The sequence below is a fragment of the Falco naumanni genome, chromosome 4 (genome assembly GCF_017639655.2).
Source record: "Falco naumanni isolate bFalNau1 chromosome 4, bFalNau1.pat, whole genome shotgun sequence".
Lineage (NCBI taxonomy): Eukaryota > Metazoa > Chordata > Aves > Falconiformes > Falconidae > Falco > Falco naumanni.
In genome coordinates this window covers 23,804,892-23,816,773 of record NC_054057.1, presented here as the reverse complement: position 1 = coordinate 23,816,773, position 11,882 = coordinate 23,804,892, and positions in this window count along the sequence as shown.

Sequence of the window (11,882 nt, the reverse complement as noted above, 5' to 3'; positions counted from 1 at the left end):
CCGAGTTTCCTTTTGAAGAGGCTGGTTATCATCTTAGTCTGGTTTACTCATCTTTATGAATGTTGCACGAAGTCTCCAGAAGTCACAAGCAATTCTATTAACAAGCTAATATCTGAGCGTTATATTTTGTCTTTTTCCAAAAGGCCGTGATTGGTTAATTGATAGAAGAGGTAATTCCACCGTCACATTGAAGCGTTCTGTGCTTACAGCTTCTGGCGGTTTTGTTCCAAATCTGACAGTTGGTCTGTTGTTGTTGTTTATTCTGATACAGCTTTTGTACTTTTCTAACATCTACCATTCAGTAGGTTTTACTCATTTATCGGTAGAATATCTTCTGACAGAGTGAATTGAATGAAACGAAATAAAATTGTCATGGTTTCCTAGGATCCCATAAGCTATATATGCAATTTTGTAACTCATGACAAGGCTGTAATCCTTCAGTTACTACAGTGTTTGCAGATTCAAAGATAGCTATAGTTAAATTCATATATTAATTTTGGGGATAATAAGAGCAGATTTTTAACAGAAGATTTAAGTGAATGAAAAAAATATTTCAATGTTTCATAACAGGTTTCTTTTGCATCAAAGAATGTCTAAAAAAAATCTAGAAAGGCATTGGCTTGAAGAGAGAGCTCCTGTTATTCTGAGATTAATAAAGCATTCTTTAAGTGTTACCTGATACTTAATTCCTTAATGATGCAAATACTTTTAATGGCCAAACAGCTTCTATTACCAAAAAACTTACTAAAGCCGAGTCAGTTAATTCTGTGGAATCGACATCTTGCCAGCTATAACGGAAAAGGTTTGTTTTCAGAAGCAAAAGGATTTGCAAAAAATAACTTGATTAGTGGCAGATGTGCTATTTTTCAAGTTAATATAAACTAAAAACTGTCATGCTGTAAAATATTTTCCAAAACGTTATCCAGGTCTACAAATTGAAAATATTAATGTGAAAGCAATTATATCAGTAAAAACTACTTTAGAATTATGCACATTTAGACCTAAGACTTCCCCTTTTTCCCACTAAGGTCACAGCTGAAGAGTACAATTTTGAATTTACTTTATAGCACACTGGCTCCCATCAGTTACTGATTCTTGTTCAGTTCAAATTCAGTCCTCCAGCCAGGTCAGTAAGGATCCTTCCCCTCTCCAGGTACGAGCCCCCCCAAATTGTTACTAGGTGGGAGGTTTGGCCATTCTGGGTGCAGAGTGCGAGTGTGGCCCCATGTGAATCCATGACAGAAGGAGTTTTAGGAAAAGCAGATTGGGCAGAAGAGAGAGTAAAAGGCACGCTCTCAGGTAATGATTGGTGATTTTCATGCCAGACTTCCTGGAATATTGTATTGTAGCTAGCAGTCTCTTGGCATAAGGGTGCCCAAACACATGGAGAACGCTAGAAGGGGATGAGGAGGATTTCTTTCTTCATGCTTGAAGACAGGAAGGTAGCAAGGAAGGTCGCATGCATCTGCCACTGTAGATGAATGACACTGGAAATTGGCTGGCGCCATGTGCCTTGTGCTCTTGAGCTTGGTTTCCCAAGGGTGTGCCTAAGGGTATAAGACAGCCAGAAAACTGCAGGTTTGGCTGAAACGGGAGGAAGAGAGGAGTGGCGCTACCATATGTGGTAGGGAACAAAGGGACTGTCACTCCAGCAGCCCAGGTGTGGAGAGTCTTCTAGCACACCTTAGGGTCATGAGGTACTCGTAGTGACATGGCATGCAGGAAATGTTGCTCAGGCATTTTCTGCTAAAAGGGCAGAAGATCAAGCTCTGGAGTGAGATGTGGGTGGAAACAGTTTCACAGTGATGGGGAAAGACAGCAGAGCAGGACAGCATAAGGGATGGGACGTGTAGACTCAACAGTATTCCTGAGCATATTGCGCCCTGGACAGCAGCCAGTGATACTCTCCAAAAACAAATGGAGCTGGCCCAGCCGTTTGGAAAGTGTGGGCAGACCATTCTGGTGGCACAGCAAGGGACAAAATTATTTGAAATAAGAATGGGAGATTCAGGCAAACATGAGCTAATGATTGCAGACTGTGATCAAAAGAGAAACAGGTGGATTATGCTTGAAGTTCATGGTTACACCAAAGCTCACAGTAAAGAAGCTTTGCATGGTAGGTGACGGAGTGAGTTGGGGGGTGACTGGGAAGATCTATTCCTCCAGGCTCTTTACATGATGTTCATTACTTTCAAAAGGTGAAAACTCCCTCCCCTCTCCTGCCAAATGTGGGGTAGACCTTCGACAAGAGTTTGGCCTGCTTTAAAGGGTAAGCAAAGTCACAGAGGAGTGGATGAGAATGCCAGTACACTGAAGACTCAGAAGATTTGAGAAGTTCACTTTGCAGTGGGCACTGAGTTCTTTCTCCTGACTAGCCCAGGAGATAGCGCATGATGTGCTTGTTGCATTAAGTACCAGAAGGCTTCCTGGTTTTAAGATGGACAGGGTGCCAGGTAATAGCATGGAGTTACAGCCTATCAAGGGATAGGAAAACAGTACTGCTCTGTTCTATGACGGTGTGCCATTTAGAGGGGAAGTTTTGTTCATCCTTAGGACCAGTAAGTATTAAAGGGACCAGTGATTTCTTATTGATCTTGTCCTCTAACTGGAGGTATAAATTGCCTTTGATTCTATTTTTGCAGAGCTGCCAGAGATGACAGAATATTCTCTGTTACGCTCTATGAGATACTGTTTCCTTGGCTCATCATCTTCAGTGATAACATTCCTGTGGTTGTAGAATATGGTTTACAAAACATATTAACTTAACGTTTTGACTGCTACTGGTAAACCCCATGTGATTTTAATCTATTGAGATTCAAGTTCTAAGGCCAGGCACAGTGGTTGCTCAACAGCTTGTGCAGTCTTTAAAGCAGATGAGCCCAATGCTAGAATGAACAAATTCAAAAGACTGCTCATGTCACACATTGTCCTAATGACTTTCTATTTGTTGCACAGCATAGTAGGATTGTGGCTGGACTTGTGACATTTACAGGGCAGCAGATTCCTGCTAGCAGAAAAGATGACAGCTCTATTGTTTGCATACACAGGGAGCCCCGGGACAAATTCCTCACTCTTAGTACTGGAATGAGAGAAGAGAGACAGTTGCACTCGGCTAGCAATCCGGCAAAATGCTTCAGTTTTGCTGCCGAGGGTAGTAACGCTAGGCGGAGTCTGTGCCATCTCAGGGCTGAAAAAGCCAGGCTGTCTGGGAAGCAGCACCGCGTGTTGTACAGAGGCTGAGGCCGAAGGGCTGCTCGTAAAGGACCGCATGCGCCAGTGCGTGCAGTGAACCGCAAGGTAAGTGTCACTTGGAGAATGTGGGCTGTGGGGAAGCCCCCTTCACCCACAGCCAGGGGAAGCTTACAGCAAGCAACTTCTAAGACCAATAATGGTTGGGTTGGAAGTGTGTGTTTCCTTACCCTAAGGATGTTGTTGAAAACAAAAAGCAGAATACTAAGAATTAAATAAAGGCCGTACTGTTAGACCATGACTACAGTGGAAGCAGCAAGACCCAGGCTTTGGGATGCAGTCTACAGACACATGGTCTTAGAGACCACAGCTATGGCTGAAAGGCGAAGTGTACCAAAAAAAAAAGTGGAGGTTTTGCAGAGCTGAAGACCATGGTTATTATTTGGTACAGAGGAGCAACAAAGCGGAGGGCATCAAAGTGCTTGTTTTGCAGACAATTCTTGGCCCAGCAAAAGAGAAAACACTGTTACAACAAAGACTGCTTATTAGTAAAGCTAAACCATTTCTGCATTATTGTGAGCATCTTGCTAGGGAGTGTTCATTGCAACCACAAGTCCCCCAGGTGCAAGCTGCTCTTCTGAATCTGCTGGACAGTGGACGTGTGTCCTGCTAGGGCAGAAGAGAATCCTCTGGAAGGGACATCCTTAATACTGCACTCATCGTATAGAACGAGGGCTTGTGCCCACTGTGAACAAGTTCACAATGAGGGTGTCTACCAGGAGGAGCCACTGATAGTGCACCGAAGTTCTGAGGGGGCATTTGAAAGTGCTGTGTTGCCTCTACAGCCAAATGTAGCAGAGGAGGTAGAGTGGGAGGCATCCATGCAAGATGTACAGCAACGGTAATGGCACATCCAGGCGGTTGGAGCTAGGCAATATGTAGAAGTATCACCACAAGAACTGTATGAAATGTTTGCTTTAACCACTCATGCCGACTGTTTGAACCTGGTGATTATGCTCGGCTCCATCTTGAAGCTGTCAGACCCTTTATATTCTGCCGCTATTAATTTAAGCAATATGAAAGCAGAGAGAATTTTAGACTGTACCAGTACTCTCCTACAGACTAAATGAGAGCTGTGGGTTTGATCAGAGTTTCCTCTTGCCTATCGTTACTATAAAAGCAGTTTGGAGCATATGACACAGAACCTTACAGTCTATCTGCCATTCTAAAATCATAGATAAAAAGTGGTGCTATTTAGTTGATGCAACGCTGGCTTTCCCAGGTTTCCCATTCTCTCAACTAGACACAAAGTCATCCCCTTCTGTCCATTCAAGCCCAAACACATTGTATACAATTATGGCAACTGGTTCCTCCCAGTCTCTTCCTATGTCATCTTTCTCATGGGCGTTTCATTCTAGGTGGAATGTTCCATTTTTCTCTTGTCCAATTGTGAGGACAGGTCTTCTTCACAAAGTAGGTGTTTAAAGGAGGATCTTGCAGCAGTTGCTGAGCTAATTGAGCAGTTTCTGACTCCTTTCTCTGCTGTGACTTGCTGCTGCCTATTTCCATGGCTTTGACAGGATGAACAATCAACTCTGGTTAAGGAGGTATTCAAGTCTCCTTGTTCTAATTCTACAGGAATTATAACTAGATTAATATATTAGGGTGTATATAAACACACTTTATAAACTAAATACGTATATATATCTCTCAGGTAATAAATCCTACAGTAACAGTAATTTTATATATTTAAGCCCTTAATATCAAAAGAAAAAATGTGTTCTTACAGGCAACAGAATCTCTAGAGTGGGAGCGGGTTAAGACATTCACTGTCTCCAGATAAATGTTTTGTGACAGAGTGATGAGCTGAAATAGTGGAAAGTGCTCTTTACAAGAACACTGTACACCTCTACAGAATTCTAGTGTTTTAACATTGAAGTACTAACTACATCATCTATACCTTTAAATATTGAGACCGTTTTCTCAGAGATGTGATTCCCTCCACCACATGCCTACATAAAGGTATAACCAGCTAAAAGAAAGTATATGCTGCAAGTATGACTTGTTCTATTTAGAGTGCTATCCTAAGAAATTGGCCAGCCAAAGTATTCCTTTGCCAGTATAGACTGTATCTCCACCAGGAACACCTGACTGAGATAGCTCTTTGGACATATATATTAGATGAAAAAAATAGTAATAATCTGAAGTCCCATTCGCTTTACTCTGCCTGCATCCCTCCAGTTTACATAAAATGAATCTGGTTCCACACATTTTAAAATAATTTGTAAAGAAACTATTAGAGAAACAAAAAAAAATAATCACTAGGTAGATGGAAGCATAAATCAAGATGACAGCCTCTTGTTACGTGCAAAAATGGCTGATGAATTCAAAGAAAACTAGTAGTAACAGGGATGGCTGCACAGATTTTTAAATCCATGAAGTAAAAGCTTTCAGAGGAAGTTCCCAGATTTTATCCAGACCACTGTTCTTCAGAAGCCCTTTATTTCCTCCAAGATTGAGCCAATAGCTCCTAATCTGATTCTGGCATTCAATCAGAGATTTTCTATTAGATTAATTGCTCTTTAGTACCCTACACTATCTACCTGCAAAACTAGTCCCATAATATAATCTAGTCATCTCATGCTCTTATTAATAGAAAATAGTCTAATTTTCTTTTCCTGGATCAAACACTTTTGTGAGTCTCTTCTGCACTTATTTAAATATACAGGCATCAATTCCTGCATTTTGAATTCCTAGTGCAATACTGCTTTGTCTTCTGCCACACACCATTATTGCCACATCAAAAACTTAGTTTTAGTCACACCACAACTTCATGTAGTGCTTCCTCTAAATTACTGTGATCACCTCAAAAATTTCACTCATTACTCATTCTACCCATTGGAATGCCTTTACTTTTTAATGACTTATTTTTTTGCCAATCCTGGCAAACAAATGTGTGCTTTACTGTGCAACAGGAAGCAGACCACATTTCTGATGATCATGTTTTCTGATGAAAACAGCGTTGATAACGCAGGAATGTTTTGGTTATTGCTGAAGGGTGCTTACACAGTCAAGGCCTTTTCTGCTTCTCAGACTGTTCCAACAGTGAATAGGATGGGGGTGCACACAAGGCTGGGAGAGGATACAGGCAGAACAGCTGACCCCAGCTGACCAAAGGGATATCCCATACCATATGATGTGGTGCTCAGCAATAAAAGCTGGGGGGAGAAAGAGAAAGGGGGGATATTCAGAGTGATGGAATTTGCCTTCCCAAGTAACTGTTAGCATGATGGAGCCCTGCTGCCCTGGGGATGGCTGAGCCCCTGCCTGCTGATGGAAAGTAGTGAATGAATTCCAAAAGAAACCCCTTTGCCTTGGTGACAGAATGACTGCTGATGTCAGTTTTCTCAAAATATAAGGACAATAGAATTGCACAAGAAATGGCAGCTTCGTAACATCTGGGTTTACTGGAAAGAGAGACGTTGGACAGGATGAAGAAAGATACTCAGGAATGGGAGAGACAATGCAAGGCTGTCTGGGTGGTGATTGTACGGTCCCAGTCTTAACAGATGCAAAAAATATGGGTGTCCACTAATAGCTTTAAGATTGTTTTATATAGTTAACTAATACAATAAGGATAATTTCATTTGGTGCCGTGGATTCAAAAATATTCAGTTGATACGAGTATTCTGTTATATTGTTCTTTCCTAATTCTGGCCATAGTTGTCATAGGTGTTTAATTTTGGTAGGCATTAGCAGACACTTTCATTTCAAATAAAAGATGAAATACACAAGTATCAAATACTTAACTTTCTGTACTGACCATTGTTTGGGCTTCCTTTTACTGCTAGTAGACTACTTTCTTCTTACTGCTTAAATCCTTTGCTAGCATTGTCCGTTTTGCACACTGGTCTTAGTTGAATCTTGTTTCTAAGAGCAAGTTGGCGGGCAGCATATAAGACTTTCTCATAATTTTGTTCATTAAATTACAGTCGATTTCAGTTATATATCAACTTTGGCTGATTTATTTCCAGTTCCATATTCCTTACAAATCTTAAGTGATATTTTAAACAAAAAGTGTAATACTTTTATTCTTTCTTTTCTTCACCGTCCTACTCCTTCTATTAACATTCATTGATTTATTCCATTAAAACATTTAAAAAGTTGCCCCCAATGCGTCATTGCTGAAAGCAATGATAATGTACCTCAGCAGCTCAGATGTATCAATATGGCAGTATCATCTATCTTTTCTATCAGTGTCAGTTCTGAAAATCTCTTCTGGGAATCCACATTTGCTAAGACTTTCAGACTAAACCCAGTAACTGACAGAGAACTAAACATTTTTCCTTTCAAGACCAATTATTGTTAAGATATCACCACCAAGTAAGGACACAAAAATTATTTTGTTCATTAGTTTCATTGTAGCAGACTTCTAGGAACAGAGAAGAAGGTGGAGAGCACTTCTAACCCCTGTGTAAGCAGAAAATGAGGAGCCAGAATAATTGTTGCTTTCTACATAGCTACATTTTAAAAAAAAAAAAAAAAAAGTGAAACCACTAGTATTGTAGTTCCCACTTGAGGACTAATCACCTAGAACTCCCCTGGTGGTATGTGCTAAGGGACTAGACTCTCCGTATCCATGGCTTAGTCTGACTTCAGAAAACCACTGCCATGTGAGCTGCCTAGCTAGGGAAAACAATGCCCTTCTGTTTATGCTGTAAAAGTTCAAAACTTAAAAAAAATGAAAAACTGGAAAGTTCAAAGTTGAACATCCTGTCCTTGGCCGAAGCCACCTTCTTGGCTGCAAACAAGGTGATATTTCATGAAGAGTTACAAGGCTTTGCGCAGCACTCAGCCCTTTCATACAGTTTCCTGAACTTCCATTGAGGAAACAGTTCAAGGTGTAATGTCCCAAATGACAGTGCAACTTAGATCAGGATTTGCCTTTGCATTACAGCGTAGGCATTTGTTCCTGTAAGGCAAAACTGGCTGATGTTGAGAGCTTATCTCTGAAGAAAAGCTGTGAGAACAGGCTGTAGCAGAGATGTAGACAGCTTTTCTAAAGGCAATGAGCATCTCTTAGTCAGTTAGCTTGCAGCACACAGTCTCTAGATAAGTGTGATCAAAGTCCATATAGAAGGCACAACCTAGCCTGTTTTCCTGGAATCCACCACGGCTGTGTTTGTCACTGAATTACAATTAAATTTGGGGAAAAAAAAAACAAAATCTCTCCTAAAACCTGGCTCTTGCTTCCAAGCTCTTTAGCCACCAAAAGATGTCATTTCAGCACCAGTTGCCTCCCAGCTTCAAACCTGGGTAAAAAATTCCATTTGCTTCTTGGCTGGAAAGGCACTGTTTAATCATGTTTTACTTCCTCAGGCTATTCTGATAGCCACTGTCCAATTGTATTCCACTGGATGATATGGGGACACTGAGTCATGATTAAAAAAAAAAAATAAATGATCCACAGAGACTACACATTCTCAACTACTGTGAAAATTATGATTTTTAAAAAACAGTAAATCTAATACAGGTATGAGTTTTTATATGTATTTAGTTGAGCACAATATACAGAAGGAATAAAATTATGTTCATCAGTATTTTAGCATGACAAGATGTATTATAATTTTAGTCAATAATCAAATTTTAAACTGTAATTGTGGCCATTGCAATAGGTTACAGAAGGGCATCACCTGGAGCAGCTGTTTTCCATCAGTTTGCAAGCTCATTAAGTTGGCTAGCTTTCCTGGTACATAAAAGGTGTTTGCTCTCTTCACTGAGAAATAACTGTGCAGTTTGTTACTACCGTTCAGGGAACTTCTGTTTCCACCTTTGTTTTACAACCCTCCAATAATGGAAAGAAAGATGGCAACTGAGGAAAAATGCCAGGAAACTCTGCCTCTAGTTGGAACACAAAACGATGAACTTAGCATAATCTCCTTATAAACATATATATATATATATATATACAATTATGTTTGTGTGTGTTTTCAACTTGACTTTATCACAGATGTTAGCAGAGAAGCATAAGAAAATTAAAAGGAAGAAAGATAAACTGTAACTAATGTCTGGGCATTTTAAATTCAGCATTTTGGAAGCAATTTTGTATTTTTTTAAATCATCTAGTCATTATAATCTACAGAAGATGTGAAATGGATAGATTTACTGTGTCACTCCTAACCATGCCTGTGAAGCCTATATGTAGGTGAAATATTCTCAGCTGATAGCAATGGACAAGTTACAAGACCAAGTAATGTTCAACTAAGAAGAATCCCTGACATTATTTTTTTAAAAAAAAAGTAAATTGACATAATTTACGGAGGGAGAATGAAAATTGCCACCAGCTGATTCCAACAAATGCTTCAATCTTTTAAAGAGCCAGTTACAAACAATAATGAACTACATTAAGGCTATGTTCCTTGGCATTTAATACAACACAAATACATGGGAGGAATTCGGGTGCCTGTGTCCAAGATGGCAACAGAGAAGACATACTTCCCTACTAACAAGGTAAGTGACTTGTCTGATTTAGTCAGTATTTGATTTTCAACTTCACACATAAAGAATCAGCCTGTCTGCACAGATTCACTGCAATTCAGATAAAGCAAAGAAACACCTGATTTTGCCCATGTCCTCTGAGGGTCCTCATCCAGCAGACATATTGAAGAATATGGTGCATAACAGTTAAAAGTTAGTTAATTAAAAACAGAAGGAGAAGTGCCTACTTTTAGCATAATAACCTGCTATTTAGAGTACTCCTCCAAGTGGATTCTAAACTTTTCTTGCCTGAGGGGATTCAACTGAGGAGATTCAACAACTCACTCTTCCAAAGGAGTGTGTATCAGGGAACAGACAGTGATGAGGGGCAGAAGGGATTTTCACCATTAAGTACAGTTTCCCTTCAGAAGAAAAGCAATGCAGTTGAATTATGCGGTGGGTTTTTTTCTGTCAAGTACCCTAGTCCAGCAGAATAATAAAACACAGTTAAAGCGAAGTAGTACTGAACAAAGTTAGTATTAACTTCCATTTTATTATCTCAGTGTTTCTATCTGCCATTCATTTGACCAGGTATTGCTCTTTAAACTCTTCATATTTTTCTAATGTGCTTCAGTGTTCTGCTCACTTATTGGGCATTATGAAACTTGTTTCACAATTCATTTAAACTTTGGCAATGATTAACCTGCAATGCTAATGTTGCAAGTTAGTATCACTGTGTCTGCTAGCAGATGCCATCGAGAGGGCGGAGAAGCTGTTCATTTTGGCAGGGGATGAGTTTAAGAGGCACAATTGCTTTGAATACTTCCACGATGAGCCCAGTTTTCACTCTCCCATGCAGTGGTTTAGCAATAACAATGAGGAGCAAGTGCATGTGAAAGGTATGCTAGCAAATAGTACACTAAGAAACATGTTGGTATTCCTACCTTCATCCTGCAGAGAGATTTGCACTGCAGGTTTTTTTAGTCAGTGAAAATAATTTATTTCACCACTTCTGTAACTAACAAAACTAGCTCCAGCTGGCCCATGATGTGCAGTCAGAAAAATACTATGCATATTCTAAGGTTGCATCTCTGCAGTTTTGGCACAATCTTTCAGCTCAAAGTGTATGTGAAACACTGCATCAGGTGGACAAGCAACAAAATCAGCCTAGGGCTATAATGATTTGAACTGCTGTCTTCGGAAAGAACAACTCCTACGTGGATGGATCAATATTTAATGCAGATGCCAAAGCAAACCAACTTTCCATTAGGAATGCTGGCATTGTCTCAAAACCACTCTATCTGTAACTGCCTGCAAACATGTCAAATGGCATGCTAAACATGCTAAAAGACACAAAACTATAGCTTTGTGCCTTTCATTCCTGAAATTAAACAAAAACCAAACAAAACCAACAAATTACACCCTTGCACATTAATCGTCATAGGAGTTTAACTGTCCAAGCAGGCATCAATGTCCAACCCACTGAGCCATGCAAAGTGAGCGTGAGTCAACAACGGTTAACCTTGTCAACAACAACCTTACAGAGTTGTAGCAGATTAAAAATTTCAAGGTGCACTGCGTGCATTAGCTTCTCTTAAGAAGAAAAGCTACCTAGAGAATAAATAGAATTACAAACAATAGTATGAAAAGTGCAGCGAGACAGGCTGAGGAGACACTGTGTTTATTCTGTGCCATATTGTTAAAAAAAGCACACAGAGGGAAAGGATGGGTAAGTTAATTCTGCAAGTGATATTGAACTGCAACAAGGATGAACAGAAATTAGAGCTCCTAGAGCTCTAAGACAGTAGTGCTGTTACATGCGCCATAACACAGGCTTGGCCTTTTTCATAGCAGCGGATGGCTCTCATTCTGGTTTATGACCAGAAAAGATGGGACCTGTTGAATTAATATTCCTTTACTGCTTCCTATATGGCATGGCAAAACCACAGGAGCTAGGTCTCACGATGTTCCCACACCATGCAATACTGACAAGGAAAGGCAAAAGTAGAAAGGAGAGAGCAGATGTAGATCCTGAACGCAACAGATAACATACCAAGTTTTTAGTTCCCTTCTACTTTTCTGTTTTGTTTCTCTTGTGCCTAGTTAATGTGGGCTAGTGGTTGCATTTGTATGGAATCAGAAAGAAGTAGTTTGCAAAGTACCTCTGGTAGTCATGTAGTGCGGCCTCTTATGCTAAGAACAAACTTCAAGGGCAG